Source organism: Pleurodeles waltl, chromosome 2_1, assembly GCF_031143425.1.
Source record: "Pleurodeles waltl isolate 20211129_DDA chromosome 2_1, aPleWal1.hap1.20221129, whole genome shotgun sequence".
NCBI classification, from domain to species: domain Eukaryota; kingdom Metazoa; phylum Chordata; class Amphibia; order Caudata; family Salamandridae; genus Pleurodeles; species Pleurodeles waltl.
Window position 1 is genome coordinate 92,427,219 of NC_090438.1, and position 19,453 is coordinate 92,446,671.

The 19,453-nt window shown below is 45.3% G+C and overlaps 1 protein-coding gene across 1 annotated transcript in view; it reads right to left on the reverse strand.

The window, feature by feature from the left end:
* C2_1H8orf48 (chromosome 2_1 C8orf48 homolog) overlaps positions 1-15,410 on the reverse strand; it is a 268,634-nt gene extending 253,224 nt beyond the window's left edge. Inside the window, exon 1 of the mRNA XM_069210512.1 lies at positions 15,325-15,410. The gene's annotated coding sequence lies outside the window, so the exon portion shown is untranslated. The remainder of the gene's footprint in view (positions 1-15,324) is intronic.
* Positions 15,411-19,453: the final 4,043 nt, after the last annotated feature.

The following is a 19,453-nucleotide window of genomic DNA, read 5'->3' on the forward strand; positions in this document are numbered from 1 at the left end:
TTTAGGACAGGTGCAGAGCACATGGCCTGTTTGAGCTCCTCAAAAGCTTTCTGACAGCTAGCTGTCCATAATACCTTTTTAGGCATTTTCTTACTTGTGAGATCATTAAGAGGGGCTGCTATGGAGCCATAATTTTTTATGAATCTCCTGTAATACCCTGTGAGGCCTAAAAAGGCTCTCACCTGGGTCTGAGTTGTAGGGGTCCATGATTGTCTGGATTTTCCCCTGTAGTGGTGCAATCTGTTCTCCACCTACCAGGTTTCCCAGATAAACCACCTTACCCTATCTGGCACTTTGAGGCCTTGATAGTGAGGCCTGCCTTTTGCAGGGCCTCCAAAACTTTCCAAAGGTGGACCAGGTGCTCATCCCAGGTTGAGCTAAACACAGCAATATCATCAAGATATGCTGCACTGAAAGCCTCCAACCCTTGCAGGACTGTGTTCACCAACCTCTGAAAAGTGGCAGGTGCATTTTTCAAACCAAAGGGCATCACTGTAAATTGGTAGTGCCCTCCTATAGTTGAAAATGCAGTCTTTGGTTTAGCATCTTCTGCCAATTTGATCTGCCAATACCCTGCAGTCAAACCAAAAGTGCTAAGATACTTGGCAGATGCCAGTGTATCAATGAGCTCATCTGCCCTGGGTATAGGGTGAGCATCACTTTTTGTTACCTGATTGAGACCTCTGCAGTCTACACAAAACCTCATCTCCCTCTTTCCATCTTTCGTGTGAGGTTTTGGTACAAGCACCACTGGGCTAGCCCATGGGCTTTCAGAATGCTCTGTCACTCCCAGATCCAACATTTACTGCACCTCTTGTTTAATGCAGTCTCTGACATGGTCAGGCTGCCTATAAATCTTACTTTTGACAGGCAGGCTGTCTCCAGTATCAATGGTGTGTTCACACCAGGATGTTGTACCTGGCACAATTTTAAAGAGGTCAGAAACTTGTCCTAGGAGATTGATGCAGTTGTCTTTCTGTTCTGCAGTCAGACAATCTGCCAAAACTACTCCCTCCACTAAGGCATCTGCTTCAGTGGTGGAGAAGAGATCAGGGAGACGGTCACTCTCTTCTTCCTGTCCCTCGTCTGTTGCCATGAGCAGGGTGAGATCAGCCCTGTCATAGTAGGGTTTCAGGCGGTTGACACGAATCACCCTAAGGGGACTCCTGGCAGTGCCCAGGTCTACCAAATAGGTAACCTCACCCTTCTTTTCAACAATTAGATGGGGTCCACTCCATTTGTCCTGGAGTGCTTTTGGGGCCACAGGCTCCAATACCCACACCTTCTGTCCTGGTTGGTACTGGATCAGAACAGCCTTCTGGTCATGCCATTGCTTTTGCAGCTCCTGGCTGGCCTGAAGGTTTTTAATGGCCTTTTTCATGTACTCAGCCATTCTGGATCTTAGGCCAAGTACATAATCCACTATGTCCTGTTTAGGAGCTTTTAAAGGTTGTTCCCAACCCTCCTTTACAAGAGTGAGTGGCCCTCTTACAGGGTGTCCAAAGAGGAGTTCAAAGGGGCTGAAGCCTACTCCTTTCTGGGGTACCTCCCTGTAAGCAAAAAGGAGGCAAGGTAACAGGACATCCCATCTCCTCCTGAGTTTTTCAGGGAGTCCCATTATCATACCTTTGAGAGTTTTATTAAACCTGTCTACCAGTCCATTAGTCTGTGGATGGTAAGGAGTGGTGAACTTGTAGGTAACATCGCACTCCTTCCACATTGCTTTCAAGTATGCAGACATGAAGTTGCTACCCCTGTCTGATACTACCTCTTTAGGAAAACCCACCCTGGAAAAGATTCCCAGGAGGGCCTTTGCCACTGCAGGAGCTATAGTGGTCCTTAGAGGAAGTGCTTCAGGATATCTTGTGGCATGGTCCACAACCACCAAGATAAACCTATTGCCTGAAGCAGTAGGAGGGTCAAGGGGGGAAACTATGTCAACCCCTACCCTTTCAAAGGGCACCCCAACCACTGGAAGTGGGATTAGAGGGGCCTTTGGAGTGCCACCAGTCTTGCCACTAGCTTGGCAGGTCACACAAGACTTGCAAAAATCTTTAGTGTCCTCTGACATCCTAGGCCAGTGAAACAAGGGGACAAGTCTTTCCCATGTTTTGATCTGGCCCAAATGCCCAGCAAAGGAATGTCATGTGCAAGAGTTAGGAGGAACTCTCTGTACTGCAGGGGAATGACCAATTTCCTGGCTGCTCCAGGTTTTGGGTCCCTTGCCTCTGTGTACAAGAGGTTGTCCTCCCAGTAAACTCTATGGCTGTCACTGACATCCCCATTTTGCTGTTTGACAGCTTGCTGTCTGAGACCCTCTAATGTGGGACAGGTTTGCTGTGTCACACTCAGCTCTTCCCTGGCAGGCCCCCCTCCACCCAAAAGCTCAGCAGGGTCTGCTGCCAGCTCATCTGGTGAAAGTTCTGCACAGGGAGGAAATTCCTCTTCCTCAGAAGGGGAATCATCTGTACAGGGAGGGATAGTGGGTGGGGATTTACCCTTGCTACCCCTAGCTTTAGGGAGCACTTGGTCTATTGTTCCAGGATCCAAGTTACCCTGTCCTTTTTGCTTTTTGGCCTAAGCCCTGGTTAAAGCAAAAATATGCCAGGAATGCCCAGCATTGCTGCATGAGCCTTCAACTCCACTTCTGCCCAAGCTGAGGTCTCTAAATCATTCCCTAGTAGACAGTCCACAGGTAAATCTGAGGCAACCACAACTTTCTTTGGACCAGTAACCACCCCCCAGTTGAGATTCACAACAGCCATGGGGTGGCTAAGAGTGTTGTTATGAGCGTCTGTCACTTGGTACTGCTGACCAAGTAGGTGTTGTTCAGGGTGGACCAGTTTCTCTATCACCATAGTTACACTGGCTCCTGTGTCCCTGCAGGCCTGAACCTCAACACCATTTATTAGGGGAAGTTGCTTGTACTTATCCATATTAAGGGGACAAGCAACCAAGGTGGCCAAATCAATGGCACCTTCAGAGACTAGAATAGCCCCTGTGGTTTCCCTAACAAGACCAACTCCAACTACATTGCCAATAGTGAGCCCAGCTACACCCTTGGATTGGCTATTTGTAGGTTTCCCACCACCACTGCTATTACTAGGGGCACTAGAATTTGCAGCAGGGGTTGTGGTAGTGGGAGGTTTGGTGTTTTTCTTTGGACAACTGGAATCAGTTGCCCAATGGCCTTTGACTTTACACAAATAACACCAAGGCTTTTTAGGTTGATTATTGGAAAAGGATTTGGACCCACCACCCCCAGAGGATTTTTGTGGGCCTGGTGAAGACTCAGTATTTTTACCTTTGTCCCCACCCTTGTCAGAAGACTTACCACCCTTCTTCTTGCCATCCTTGTCACCCCCTGTATGGACTTTTCTGTTCACCCTTGTTCTGACCCACTTGTCTGCCTTCTTTCCCAATTATTGGGGAGAGGTCAGATCCGAGTCCACTAGGTATTGGTGCAACAAGTCAGACACACAGTTATTCAGAATATGCTCTCTCAGAATAAGATTATACAGGCTTTCATAGTCAGATACCTTACTGCCATGCAACCACACTTCCAAGGCCTTCACTGACCAGTCCACAAAATCTGTCCAATCTTGAGAGGACTCTTTTCTGATGTCTCTGAACATAATCCTGTATTGTTCAGTGGTTAAGCCAAATCCATCCAGGAGTGCATCCTTCAATACTGTGTAATTGTTAGCTTAACTTTCTCTAACAGTAAGGAGCCTATCCCTACCCTTTCCAGTGAAAGATAGCCACAAAATAACAGCCCACTGCCTTTGAGGGACCAGCTGTACCATACAGGCCCTCTCAAGTGCAGCAAACCACTTGTTGATGTCATCCCCCTCCTTGTAAGGGGGGACTATCTTGTGCAGATTCCTGGAATCATGCTCTCTAACAGGATTACTGCTGCTGCCACCATGGGGTCCTAAACCCAACCTCTTTCTTTCCTTCTCAATGTCTTGGGATTCCCTTTCTAAGGCCAGCTGATGCTGTTTAAGCTTCAGTCTGGTCTCTTCAACCCTCAACTTTTTGAGTTCCCTTTCTAACAAGTTATCCTCAGGGTGGGTGGGTTGGGAATGCTTTGACACAGATGACAAATTGGAAACTTCAGAGGGGGACCTGTCCCTATCTGTCTGGACCCTGGAAACTTGGCCTCTAGGAATAAAGGATGTCCTACTGTGATGGGACCCTCCATTACTACCAACATTACTAGGTGTCCTGCTAGGGGGCAGACCCTTATCAGAACTCTCCCCAGCTTCCTCAAAGGGTTCCTCGGAGTCAGACTGGGAAGCTTCTATTAACCTCTAATTGGATGGACGAGACTGGTTCTGGTTATTCACCATAAGCATGTTATACAGAAACACTTTTGTAGGGTTCTTTCCTATAACTAAACCTCTATCTAAGCAGAGACTCCTTAAGCTCTTGTAATTCAAAATGTCATAAGTAGCATTGACAGTTTTGGGAGCAGAATCTACCACAGACATGATAGCAAAAGGTTTAGAGATAGTGAGAAGAGAGAAAAAGTTTCAGAACTTTTTAAAGCACAGAGAAAAAACTTGTTCTAACTTTTAGAAGTTTTAGGAAACTTTTCAGAACTTTGTAAAAAGTTTTAGAGAAGAAAAGTAAACTTTTTTGGTTTAAGTTTATATACACTGAACTGTTTGGTATATGATTCTCTTATGAAAAGTACAAAATGACAAAGTGGTAAGTAGTTACAAGTACTTATCCCACTGCTGCACAACCAATGTAGGAGGCTGGCCTGGCTTGTAGTGGGTACCAGAGATACTTAAACCTTGTGCCAGGTCCAGTTATCCCTTATTAGTGTAGAAGAGGTGTTTCTAGCAGCTTAGACTGATAGAAGGTAGCTATGGCAAAGCAGCTTAGGCTAAACTAGGAGACATGCAAAGGTCCTACTATACCACTTATATCATATGCACAATATCATAAGAAAACACAATACACAGAGTTACTAAAAATAAAGGTACTTTATTTTTATGACAATATGCCAAAATACTCCGTGAGTACCCTCAGTAAGAAGGTAAGCTATATACACAAGTTATATGTACACAAACCAAAATTAGGTAAGTAAGAGCAAGAAAAGTAATGCGAACAGTGTAGAATTACAATAGGTTGCAATAGGCAAGCATAGGTATAGGGGCAACACAAACCATATACTCCAAAAGTGGAATGCGAACCACGAATGGACCCCAGACCTATGTGAGCTTGTAGAGGGTCGCTGGGACTGTAAGAAAACAGTGAGGGTTAGAAAAATACCCCACCCCAAGACCCTGACAAGTAGGAGTAAAGTGCACCTACTACCCCCAGAAAGCACAATAGTCGTGATAGGGGAATTCTGCAGTAAGAACAAACAGCAGCAGTGCACTGACAACAGATCTCCGGACCGGAGGACCTGCAAGGCAAGGGGACCAAGTCCAATAGTCGCGACAGTGTCCAGGGGGGGCAGGAGCCCAGGAAACCCCGGATGAAGGTGCAAGGAAGCTGCCTCCGGTTGGAAGAAGCTTGGAGTTCTGCAAGAAAGAAGAGGACTAGGAACTTCTCCTTTGGAAGACGGATGTCCCCCGTCGCGATGAAGCTTGCAGAGGTTTTCCCACGCAGAAATACCGCAAACAAGCCTTGCTAGTTGCAAGGGTCGCGGAAGAGGTTTTTGGGTGCTGCTGAGGACCAGGATGTCGCCTTTTGGAGGAGGACACAGAGGGGGCGCTCAGCAACTCAGAGAGCCCTCACAGAAGCAGGCAGCACCCGCAGAAGTACTACAACAGGCACTTAGAAGAAGAGTGAACCGGAGTCCATGCGAAGTTACAAAAGGGGGTCCCACGACGTCGGAGGACAACTCAGAAAGTTGTGCACTGCAGGACGGAGTGCTGGGGACCCAGGCTAGGCTGTGCACGAAGGAAATCCTGGAAGAGTGCACAGGAGCCGGAGCAGCTGCACATCACGCGGTACACAGCTTTGCAGTCTAGCGTGGGGAGGCAAGGACTTACCTCCACCAAACTTGGACTGTGGGAGTCACTTGGACAGAGTTGCTGTGTTTCAGGGACCACGCTCGTCAGGATGAGAGGGGACCCAGAGGACCAGTGATGCAGTCTTTTGTTGCCTGTGTTAGCAGGGGAAAGATTCCATTGACCCACAGGAGATTTCTTCTTGGCTTCCGGTGCAGGGTGAAAGCAGACAGCCCTCAGAGCATGCACCACCACGAAACAGTCGAGAAAGCCGGCAGGATTAGGCGCTACAATGTTGCTGGTAGTCATCTTGCTACTTTGTTGCGGTTTCGCAGGTGTCCTGGAGCAGTCAGCGGTCGATCCTTTGGTAGAAGGTGAAGAGGGAGATGCAGAGGAACTCTGATGAGTTCTTGCATTCGTTATCTGAAGAATTCCCCAAAGCAGAGACCCTAAATAGCCAGAAAAGGAGGTTTGGCTACCAAAGAAGGAGGATTGGCTACCAAGAGGAGCCTCTGACGTCACCTGCTGGCACTGGCCACTCAGAGCAGTCCAGTGTGCCCCCCCAACACCTCTGTTTCCAAGATGGCAGAGGTCTGGGACACACTGGAGGTGCTCTGGGCACCTCCCCTGGTAGGTACTGGTCAGGGGAGTGGTCACTCCCCTTTCCTTTGTCCAGTTTCGCACCCGAGCAGGGCTGGGGGATCCCTGCACCGGTGTAGACTGGCTTATGCAGAGATGGGCACCATCTGTGTCCATCAAAGCATTTCCAGAGGCTGGGGGCGGCTACTCCTCCCCAGCCCTTCACACCTATTTCCAAAGGGAGAGGGTTTAACACCCTCTCTAAGAGGAAATCCTTTGTTCTGCCTTCCTGGGCCAGGGCTGCCTGGACCCCAGGAGGGCAGAAACCTGTCTGAGGGGTTGGCAGCAGCTGCAGTGGAGACCCCGGAAAGGCAGTTTGGCAGTACCCAGGTTCTGTGCTAGAGACCCGGGGGATCATGGAATTGTCCCCCCAATACCAGAATGGTTTTGGGGGGACAATTCCATGATTTAGACATGTTACATGGCCATGTTCGGAGTTACCATTGTGACGCTATACATAGGTAGTGACCTATGTATAGTGCACGCGTGTAATGGTGTCCCCGCACTCACAAAGTCCGGGGAATTTGCCCTGAACGATGTGGGGGCACCTTGGCTGGTGCCAGGGTGCCCACACACTAAGTAACTTTGCACCCAACGATCACCAGGTGAAGGTTAGACATATAGATGACTTATAAGTTACTTATGTGCAGTGGTAAATGGCTGTGAAATAACGTGGACGTTATTTTACGAAGGCTGCAGTGGCAGGCCTGTGTAAGAATTATCAGAGCTCCCTATGGGTGGCAAAAGAAATGCTGCAGCCCATAGGGATCTCCTGGAACCCCAATACCCCGGGTACCTCAGTACCATATACAAGGGAATTATATGGGTGTACCAGTATGCCAATGTGAATTGGTAAATTTAGTCACTAGCCTGGTAGTGACAAATTTGGAAAGCAGAGAGAGCATAACCACTGAGGTTCTGGTTAGCAGAGCCTCAGTGAGACAGTTAGGCATCACACAGGGAACACATACAGGGCACATACTATGAGCACTGGGGCCCTGCCTGGCAGGGTCCCAGTGCCACAAGGGCTAAAACAACATACATACAGTGAAATATGGGGGTAACATGCCAGGCAAGATGGTACTTTCCTACACTGTGCCCCACTGTTTATATCTTGTTTATGCCTTGCTTAGGTTTAGGCGCCAGAAGAGGGGGAAGAAGTTAATCATAGGGGCACTACAGAGATAGATGTACACTCATGGCTTGGTGAGTGTATAGAACTAATGAGTGTAGTCCTGAACCTTCAAAGTGCAGTAGAGTAAGGAACACATTTAAACATCTTACAGTGTTGTATTCAGTCCGGGAGCATTTCCGTACTGTAGCTGTATGGGTTAAAAGACTTCTGAATTTTAAGTTTACAGAGGACTGATCACAGAAATGTGTCTGTGCACGAGGAACTGAACGCTGCCTTATAATTCGGTCATGAAAGTTTCTTCTACTGTACCAAGTACAGCTGTTTCGACCAAAACGTGTTAATAGCCTATTCATACTTTCATGTGCTAAAACGGTTTGTCTATAACCACCCCCGCAAATTCGTACTTTCCCTTCTATTATAGCCACCAAAATGCACAAGAAATGTCCCACAAGATTCCTCAGACCCGAGTTGCGAGGCAGGTTTAAGCTGATGTTGCAACCCCCAAGTGAGTTATACTTTTTATCACCTAAACAAACCTGTCCCATCCTGGTGTTTCAAAAGTCAATGAACCATCTTCAAGTGTAAAGTAACGACACTCTCTTGTGACTGCGCAAAGTGTGGGTTTTATTGTAGCAAACCGTAGAAATAGGGTGCACAGTGACATAATCAACAGTGGGAGGTTTCAGGTCAGATACTACGGTCACCCTGATTTCTAAGTCACGCCAATAGGTGATAATCATAAGACAACCATGCTTGCTTTCAAGTACATCTGGTCATGACTCCCTCCTGAGGTATTTCTTAAACACATGGGTCCTGATTCCAAGTTGCATGGTACGGAACTAATGGTAAAAACACACGCAATTTTACTGTTACTGTGTGGTAAACCTGCACCACTACCATGTAATTACAAGTAAAATCCACGTTATGGACAATTACAGTGTAGGGGTGATTTTCCCAGTCGTAAAACCACACCGAATTCTCATTTGCCTGGGGTTTTAAAGAATACATTAACCACCTGCTCTGCAGTGCATGTAGATGGGGTGGAGAAGGGGAGCAGGAGAGCAAAGAGGAAAGGGTTTTTTCTCCCCTAGAGAAAGGGGTACCGTATTACTGTGACCACATTTTAACAAGCAAAAACTGGGAGAGGTCAGACACAAGAGAAAGACTAATGCCTTTAATCTCGCTTTTATACCTGGCCTGTCCCGTTGTGTCACCTAGCCTTCTAAATGTGTGCCTATACGCTCTAGGGTGACCACCAGGCAAGAAGGAAAATTCTTGACAGGGACAATAAAAATTCAGGACAAAGGGTCAAAATTCAGGACAAACATTCAGGGCAGAGGGTCAAAATTCAGGGGAAAAATTAAGGACAAAAGGTTATTTTTACTGTAACATCTGGGGGTTTGCACAGTTATAAAGCAGACAGTCGACAGAACTACAAACCAAAACAGGTTTATGTTCTTCAGTTGTATTACACATTGGAGTATTGAGCAAACATTCACATATAGTTGGACGTACTTAAAGATGAAAAAACTAGCAAACATACACACTCCAAGAATTTGACACCCGACCATGAGTGATAGTGCAGAAGTAGTGCTCTGCTACTGAACATAGACTTAGAGTTCACAGGTAATAGCACTACTAGAAAGTGCGAAACTGAGAGATAAATTATGGTAAGAACGAAGGAGGGATGGAAAGACAGAAGGTTGGAACAGTATGAGTGAACAGTGAGAGAAGAAAGTAAGCGTGGGTCACTCAGCTGAGAAAAAGAACAGATGATGAAAGAAAAGAGGATCACAGAAGATGATGGGGCAGAGAAAGGAGCAGAAAAGATACAGAAAGATGCTGAGAGTGGCAGAGAGAAGGTTGAAAGGAGAATAAAGGTAGAGGGGGAATTATAAAAGGTGAGGTAGAGGAAACAGAGAGAACGCATTTGGTAAATGAGAGAGTCAGGGACGAATGGCAGGATAAGGTATAGGAGGGAACAGATAGAGAAAAGGGAAAAGAGATAGAGGTTGAACAGTGAGTAGGGAGAGAGATTAAGTGAGAGTTCACTTTGTAACTTGCATGTCAGAGCTTTTAATCCCAATATTAAACTTTGCTAGGGGAGCTGAGAGGAATAGTGCACATGTTGCTGACATCTGGGTAGAATTCTGCTTGAGGGTGGACAGTATGTACTTTAAAGACATTCAGAAGCGTTCTTAATTTTATCAAAATAGATCCCATAATTTCTGTTAAAATTACCACTCCTGAGCAATCAACCCAGATAATCAGTAGTATCAGGCTTAAAAGGAAAGAGAGGGGCTCCCATGTTGTGAAGCAAGAGGAGAGACAGGCAGCATAAGAGGAAACAAGCCATCTCTCCAGGGTGAATGTTACCTGAAAAATGTAAATGTATGCAGTTAATCAGCAAGTCTAGAGGCTGCTGGGGAACCTGTCTTATACTGTGTGAAGTACACTTGTAGGTCGAACTTGCCAGACCGTTCAAGAAATTACAGCAGTTTACAGCCTGCCATTGCTTACCTTTGGTTGCCTTTATTGTCAGTCTCATTTCCTTGCTTCTATTTCAATGGCTTTCATTATCCCAGCTTGTCCATTTAGTGTCCCTCCCTCCTTTGGAGCAAAGCCTGCTTACCATCTCTCTAGTTTGCTGGCTTCTATCCTTCCACTGATCACTTTTAGCAAATGTTTTTGTTTCCTTTTAGGTTAAGCACTCCATGAGAGTGCATGTGTTTTTTTAGCTATTTCCTTCTTGCCCCTGTGTGTTCCCTCCAAATGCCCACCCCTGTGCTATGTTTATCTTTTGCGTATTTCTCACCCACCCTCCTCACACTCAGTGCTGTTCTCCCCTTCATGTGCATCTCCATGCCCTGCATTTGATGCTGTCATCTTTGGGTGCTTACCGCTTTCTTGCTTGATTCCCCCCTGTGCTTTGTGTTCTTCTCTCCCCTGTCCCCCTGTGTTGTGTTCTTCACTCCTTGTTTGTTTCCCCCCCGGTTCCCAGTGTTGTTCACTCCTGTGGGTGATGCTTCCCCTTCCTCATCCCCATTCTCTCGTCTGTTTCACCAACTGCCTGCAATCCATTTATAGGCACCCAGAAAAAATGGCCCACGTTTGGGGATCACAACCTTTTGTGAGGCATTCCTGAGTTTGCATCAGGTGATTAATTTTGGGAGAGTTTTGTGGTAAGTAAAGCCTTTTATAACCTGTATGCCAGTAATATTGGATAGGACTGGATTTTCCACTGCACCCTACCTGCTGGCCCACTAACACTCTTCTTCAGGTCCATGAATCTCATAAATATGGCCTTGGGCCTTGTACAGCACTCAGCTGCCCTTTGGCTAGGGTCACACTACAGGAATAAGATATACACACATACAAATAGAAAATGACATTTTGTTCAGAAAAGGCTATTTTTCAAAGAATGAGGGAGAAATGTATCCAAGGCTCCAGCTCGTAGCATTTGACTGACAGCTTACAGTGCAGCACTAGAAGATTTTGGGATTAGTGCACACATGTTTTGTTATGTTGGATATTTCTACGTGTGCTGTTCGTTCTCCATTAACTGGGAATGTTGAAATAAAAACTGTACAGAACACAGGTTATAGCAAAATAAAATCCCTCTGTTCACAGGCTATGCCTTCCTACTAGTCTGTCCTTTATCAACTCCTGAAGTCCTTTTATTTCAGGGCCTGGGGCACAGCACAGGCTGCAGAAATGTTAGCTGGCAAGGCCAGCTCTAGTGCTGGTGCCACCCGGTGTGATCATCTTTGGTGGTGCACCCTCCCATGAAAGCAGTGGCGTAACGCAAAATGATGGGGCCCCCTGCAGAATGAGATATGGGGGCCTGAGTCTCCCTTATCTCACAGAGGTACATTGGCCTCGGGCTGTATTGGGATCTCCTGAAGGTTTGGGGTTCCCTTGAAGGGTTGGGACCCCCCCCGCACCACAGGGGCTTTTGTTACGCCCCTACAACAAAGACCTCTTCTGCACAGAGTCCATTACTATCAAACTCCAATGGTGCCCCTCATCTTCACCTAGACCTTCTCTCATGTGTATTTCATTTCTTTTATAGTGCTAAGTAGAGTGTCAAGAGCATTTTACTTCACACACATATTATTCAGAGACAATGGCCCAGATGTACAAAGCCAATTAGCATTTCTTAATGGATCGAATCTCTATTTTGGGCCATAAAGAAATGCTAAACAGGCTTTCATATGTACAAAGCCCTTCAAGTGGTCGCAAATTGCGATTTCTACCCAGTAGAAATCACAATTTGCGATCCGCTAAATAGGAAAACACAAATAGGGATTACTTATTTGCGATTCCTATGCTCATGTACAAAGCATTTCCTAAATGAAATGTAATTACCATCGACTCACAGTCAATGGTAAACAGGTGCAATTTTTTTTTTTTTTTAAAGCAACCAAGGATGCTTTTATCAAAGTGCTATAGAGAACACATATGTGTGCTCTACATGTGTGCCACTGTTTTTGGGGTGCATCAGGGGGCCTCATGCCCATAGCCATCCTTGGTTTAGCATTTCCTAATTGGATATCGTTATTTTGGAAATGCTAAACCGGCCAATTAGAACAAATGGCATGGGATTTCCTATTTGTGATTTCCTAATAGTGATTCCTACTCCATAGGAATTGCTATTAGGAAATTGGATATTTCATACATATTATTTTGCTTTTACTAAATAGCGATTTCTAAGGAGTCGCTATTTAGGAAATGCAAAATTGCATTTTCATACATCTGGCCAATGACTCTTATAAGTATGTAAGTCAATATATAGGAAATGTTACTTAAGGCAATGAAGGCTGCCAGGTGTAGGAGTCACATGTCATCCATACTGGTAGGCATTATATGTTGGACCACTGAAATTATGCAGCTGGAGAGGGCCACATTATGCTGCAGTGATGATTAAATTATGTAGCAAGAAAAGGGAAATTATGCAGCATAATGCGGTAAATTTTGTGATAGTATTTTACATCATTTTCTAATTTTTACACTTTTTAACACTTTCTGGGCATAGGTTGCACCTCATTAGTACCAGTTTAATACCTAAATATAGCAATATGTAAAAGAAAGATGACCAGTCAACATTTGCAAAGGGCTTTTGGAACATGTGACACTGTGTTTTAGAAACTATTTGTTTAATTAGAATCTTCAGATTACGCACTGATGATGGATTATGTGGGAAGTGTGGCAAACCCCTAATTATGTGAAAACAGCCACAGCCGCACAAACACATAATTCTGGTGGCCCTGACTATATGTTAAAAGTGCTTGTCCTGTAGAAATATACACTCAGGATTTAAAACATAAGAGTGGTTAGGGTTTTTCTTACTAATAAATATTCTATTATCATCCAAATGAATTATTTGATATGCATTTTACACTTTGTACTTGCAAGTGGAACATTATCCCTGTGCACTAGTTTAAGATGAGTCAAAACTAGGATTAGGAAGAGATGCATATCCCCACAGATAAATTCACATTTTTGTTATGGCCTGAAAAGTGGAGGCATGCAAAGAACTCAGAAGTCTGCCTTTAATCCTCTCCAGTATTTCAGAATGCAGCATAGATGAACAGCATGGTTTCTGGTCAAAAGCAGAATGCCTGTGCTGACGCAGGAGAAGGAGCATCAAGTGCTGTAAGTACAATAGGGCCCATTGTAATTCTGAATGTGACAATCAGCTTCAGACAGAATGACAATGGGCCAGTCCACCGTTCGTGGGAGGTTGGGGAGGGGCTGCTGAAGCCTCTAGACTTTCAAAGAGAAGTGCAAGCTGGCCCCAAGAGTGAGTGCTTTAAAACTCATGGGGTTTCTCGCAGGGGGACAGCACAGCTCTCTGCAAACCCCATAATTATGAACAAAAGGCGTCTGTAAAAGAAATGATGACGGACAACGGACGGGATACTCAAATCACGGACGGTCCATGAAATTTACAGACGGGGAGAGGGAGATAGAGAGGGAGAGAGAATGAATATATATACATACACAAACATTTACAAGACTATGTAAACATAACATTAGTTATGATTTGAACTCCACCCTGGCGCCCTCATCCCCACTCAGTTTTTCTCCTGGCAGAAACAGATAAACTATTATATTTAATTCAGACTTTGTAGGCGCCTGTGAAAGGAGAGCAGCATGCCTTTCACTTATGCTTTGCTGGATGGCCTTTGCCCCAAAAACCGGGATATTTATTTAAAATAATCAAAAAGGTCGGGACACCGGGATAGCCCTCTGAAATCCGGGAGGCCTGGTCACCCTATGCTCCACCCGTTTGAAACAAAACAAAAAACACAGGTTTGGGCTGCTACTACGCCAAAACCTCACGTAGTGTGTCCAGATGAAATTACTGGACAGAAAAAGTATGCCATGGTTCTCCCGTACCTGGGGAAAACGTTTATGGAAAAACCTATACACTCAATCAGTCGGAGGGAAATTCCATTGTGTAGTTTCACTCCGCCTCACTCAGAATAGGTCCCAATGTCAACATCTCCCACTTAGGACTGGGTCACCGCTACTCTCAAATGAGGATCTCCTAGGCGGTCTGTAATACTTTACCCCAACTGCAAAAAAGGAGGCAGCTGACACAGGACCAGGTTGGATAATGGTAGCGACTGTAATTCGTGTGCCACTAGTGAGCAAACTAACAACTGAACAATAGTAATAAAAAATTGTTGGGCAATAGATGAGCAGGCTTCTGGCTAATAAACGAACAAAACCAAATCTCATAACAGAGAGGACTGTGGGTAGCCGCCTTGCTGGGTGCCAGGTTCTACGCTAGATCCTCCCTAGGGATTTGGATAAAGAATCTTCCTAAATGCTTCTCTCTCTCACCCACTAGTGGGTACTGACCTGTCGGGCTTCGCCTACTTACATGTTTTTAAAAGATAGTATATCTATGTTCACATAAGTCCACTTCACATTTCCGCCACTGCAAGAATGGCAAATAACAATGGCAGCCCAGAGGATTTTGCCCGGCTCGGGGCCAGGATAGTGCACGGTCCATCCCTGGCTCTGAGAGCTGCCCATCATAACAACAGGATCTATTGGAGACAGACACCAGGTCACAGCACATGTTTCTCAGTTTCACTTCCCTCCTAGACTCGCAGGGTCAAAGACCAGCACCTCAGTTCTCAACTCAGGTAGCAGGCTTTGGAACTGAGAAAAAACACTTGAACATTATCACAGCAACCACACTTCTACGGGCGCTCCCCTAACCAGACGCCCAAGCAACCTACCACTCATACCACTGCTAGTCACACGCGAATGTGATACGTTTATGTTGTCATCGTTGCTGTCTAAAGGGCCCATGCCGCGTGCGACACGGCGAGGCAGACACCGTGGGCACTTTAAGCCAAACCTTAACGTTGAAACCACAGCTACACGCCTCAAAAGGGGCAGTACAATCAAAGACTGGCCAAAGGCGTCAGGCATGATAACGGGCCATTTGGCGGGTCACACAGAAAGTTAATGGCTGTAAAGTTCGATTCTGATGTGGGTCCACGCACACGAGCCCCTTCAGGCCCCTTCCTGTCTTCCTGCTACTGACAAGAACCGGCTTACAAAACATCCTGTGGAGAAGCTGATACGGGTTGCCTAGATCGGGTACCAGGGACCAACGCTAGCACAGCCGAACTCCAGTGAGAAGGGTTTATAGTAATAAAGCGCTACGTAGGGTGTCTATTGCTAAGAGGCGCCTCTCACCTTTCCGGCAGTTATACCAGGTCGAGCTTCCGTTTCCCTGGTAACCATGACAACCGCGGTGACCTCCCTATTACTGTCCCCCACGCAGCTCACGACTAACGCGCCCAGGTTACGAACGGCCCGCCGCACATCTGACGTACAGCCAATGAACAGCATCGGCTCCGCTGCGCAGACAGAAAAGAAGGACAAGGGTTGAAATAAACACGCAGAATTTTAGGAGAACAATATATCCACGGACCTTAACTCCTTTGCTGCTAGCCCGTCCTCCGCCTTGTTGGCTACTTGGGGTAGTTCTTGCTTAAAACACCCCCTCCCCCCCATAACTTTGTGTCCACATAAAGTATCCACGCCAAATTTGCGTCCCTTTTCCCAACATCCTGGGGATTCTAAAAGTACCCAGGATTTGTGGATTTCCCTGGAGGGAACTGAGAAATTAGACAAATTACAGCTAAATTGTGAGGGTTTTAGTTAAAAGGCGAAAAAAGATGTATGCAGAAGAAAACGCCTGTTTTTTCCCCCCCACAAAAAGCTTCATCAAAGAGTTTGGGGTGCTAAAATCATCATCATCTCAGGTTCCAGGAACAAGCAGCCTTGACTCAGAAAACCCTAATTTTCAATGCAGTTTTGGCATTTTACTGGAACATAGCCCATGTTTCCTTTTTTTGTGCTTTCCAACCCCCTTACAGTTAGTGGTAGAAATGAGTGTGAAACTAATGGTGGATCCCAGAAAGCTATACAGTGCTGAAAAGTAGACACAATTCTGAATTCAGCAAAGGGTCATTCATGTAGCTCCTTTAAGGTTTTCCTATAGAAAGTAACATTTGAAATAAAAAATATTGAAATTGAGTTGAAAAAACAGACATTTGTGTCCACGTTTTCATCTGTAGCTTTTTCTAAGTATGGTAGATTTTCGGCAGCAATGTACTATTACGTCCGCTGGACCCTTCTGGTTGCGGGGATATATACGGCTTGTAGGTTCACCAAGAACCCAAGGTACGCAGAGCCACTAATTGAGCTGCACCTTGCAATTGTTTTTCATTGTGTATCGTGTATACAGCAATTAATTTGGTAAAATATAAAGATGGAAAAATAAATCGAGGAAACTTATACATTTTATGAAATGGGTACAAGATATGGAGTTTAGAAGCAGTGGTTATTTCCACATCTCTGAATTTGTGTTTACCCATTCTAGCGTGTGAATTAGAGGGTATTTTTCAAAATGACTTTTTCTTACATACTATCTTACTTTTGGAAGGTGCAAATGCAGAGAAAGACAAGTGGTAATAACACTTGCTCTACTATTCTGTGTTTCACCAAGTCTCCCAAAAACAAATAGCACCTCACTTGCGTGAGTAGGCCTAGTGCCCGCTGCAGGAAACATCCCAAAACGCAATGTGGATTCATCACATTTCGCCACTGAAAATTGAACCTTTTTTTTGCAATGCTCTTAGCTGTGGATTTTGGGGCCTAGCTCAGCCAGCACCTAGTGAAGCCTAGAAAACCTATACATTTAAAAAAACTAGATACCTAGGGGAATACAGGATGGGGTGACTTGTGTAGCTCTCATCAGGTTCTGTCACCCAGATTCCTTTGAAAACCTCAAAATTTGTCTAAAGCACGTGTTTCTCACATTTCTGTGATGGAAAGTTCTGGAATCTGAGGGGAGCCACAGACTTCCTTCCACCTAGAATTCCCCCAAGTCTCTTGATACAAATGGCACTTCACTTGTGTGGGTAGGCCAAGTGCCCGCGACAGGACGCAGCCCAAAACATAACATAGACACATCACATTTTTCCACTGAAAACTGACCGTTTTTTTGCAATGTGCCTAGGTGTGGATTTTGGGCCCAAGCTCCGCCGGCACCTTGGAAAACCTAGCAAACCTGTGCATTTTTTAAAACTAGTGACCTAGGGGAATCCAGGACGGGGTAACTTGTGTGGCTTTCACCAGGTTCTGTTGTCATGAGGCCGGTGCATGGACTCACTATAGTTATGCCTCATTTTTTAGCACTCTAGAAATCATGATGTCTTTGCCTTTCATTGTTGTACATTGCAAATTTTTTCTTTCGTGCCATTGTTTTGAAACACTCTGTAATTTCACTTGCTGTGCAGCCACTTTCCTGAGATTCTCTCTGTGCATTCACCAGCTGCTCAGTGGGTTTAACAAATGCCAGGTGTTGTTTTTTGTCCATTCAGCAATCATTCTCAGTTTTCTATAGACGTAACACAGTAGCTCTTCACTGTATCTAGCTAATGTAATAAATTAGGTCCCATAGTGTTTATGTTTAGAGAGAAAGATTCAAGGGAGGTGACACGTCTGAGGAACAGATGCCCCCCGGGGCATGCATTCTGTGTAAACTGGGTTTACACTTCCCTATGAGGACCACTTGACTACGCAAACAGAGGTATGGGGTCCTCCACTCCCAGAGATCATAAATAAAAATACTTCCTGCACATACAATTACAGCATAGGCTCAGGCCACTAGGTTTGCATTATGGTGGCACTATTTGTGTTATTCAGTTTTCTAACTCCTATCCTGATAGTTATAATTATTGCCAGTATTGTAATCGCATCACATTTGCTTCATAATAGACTATGTTAGTTGCAATAAATATATTGTGTACTTTTATTGTGTCTTTTTTACTGTTGCTATGGATATGTATGACTGAGATAATGTATGAAAAGGACTGACCTGTTTTCCACTGTCCCCTGAGAGAGGGTGCTAGAGTGTCGTGCCATTTGGGTTGTCACAGTTACTTGTCACTCTGTAAGGTTAGGAGGGCAAGTAAGGCACTGTGAGCTAGTCAGGTATTTTGATGTGACAGTACTGATTTGACAGAAGTGGCACACCCCCTGCATTCTGACGTTCTGTTGTCCCAAAGCACAGTTCTAGAAAAGAAGACTCCCTGCGACACAGTCACCCAAAATCCTTTGTAAACCTCAACATTTATCTAAAAACACACATTCTCCTCACATTTCTTTTGTGGAAAGTTCTGGAATCTGAAGGGAGCCACAAACCTCCTTCCACCCAGCATTCCCCCAAGTCTCCTGAAAAAAATGGTACCTCACCTGTGAGGGTAGGTCTAGTGCCTGCATCAGGAATGGCCTAAAATGCAACTTGGACACATCACATTTTTTCCACTGAAAACGGACCCTTTTTTACAATGTGCCTAGCTGTGGAGTTTGGGCCTTAGCTCAGCCAGCACCTATGGAAACTTAGCAAACCTGTATATTTTTTAAAACTAAACACCTAGGGGAATCCTGGGGTACTTGTGTGGCTCTCACCAGTGTCTGTCACCCAGAATTCCTTACAAACCTCAACAAGTGTTTAAAAACACATTTTCCTCACATTTATGTGATGGAAAGTTCTAAAATCTGAGGGGAGCCACAAATTTCCCCCCACTCAGCTTCCCCCTCGGTCGCCCGATAAAAATGATTTCTCACTTTTGTCGGTGGGCCAAGTACCTGCGATGGGGAAGGGACAAAATGTTTGGAGTTTGAGGGGGAACCAAAACTGGTCCGATAGGGACGTTGTTTTACATTTGTTTTTAGGCTGACTCTGCTTTGGGTACCCACACAAGTGAAGTATCATTTTTATTGGGAAACCAAGGGTAACGCTGGGCGGGGGGAAATTTGTGGTTTATTTTTGTTTGTGGAAGAATATGGCACAGAAATGCAAGGAAAATTTGTGATTTTAGTCACATTTTGAGGTTTGCAGGGCATTGTGGGTAAGAAAACGTGTTGGGATCCTCGAGAGGCACATCACCCTGACTCCCCTGGGTGTCTAGTCTTTGAACATATCTAGAGTTGGTAGATTTTCCCTAGAGAAGAAGCGAGCACGCTACCAAGTCTCCTACTTCTGTGATGTTCAAAACACTCACATTGTAAAAAAAAAGGCCCTTAGGATTGGTGAAAAGGACCCCTCGCCCACCAAACTAGTTGGCGGCATGCTTCATAATTGAGGGCGCACCCGAGACACTTAGCCTGT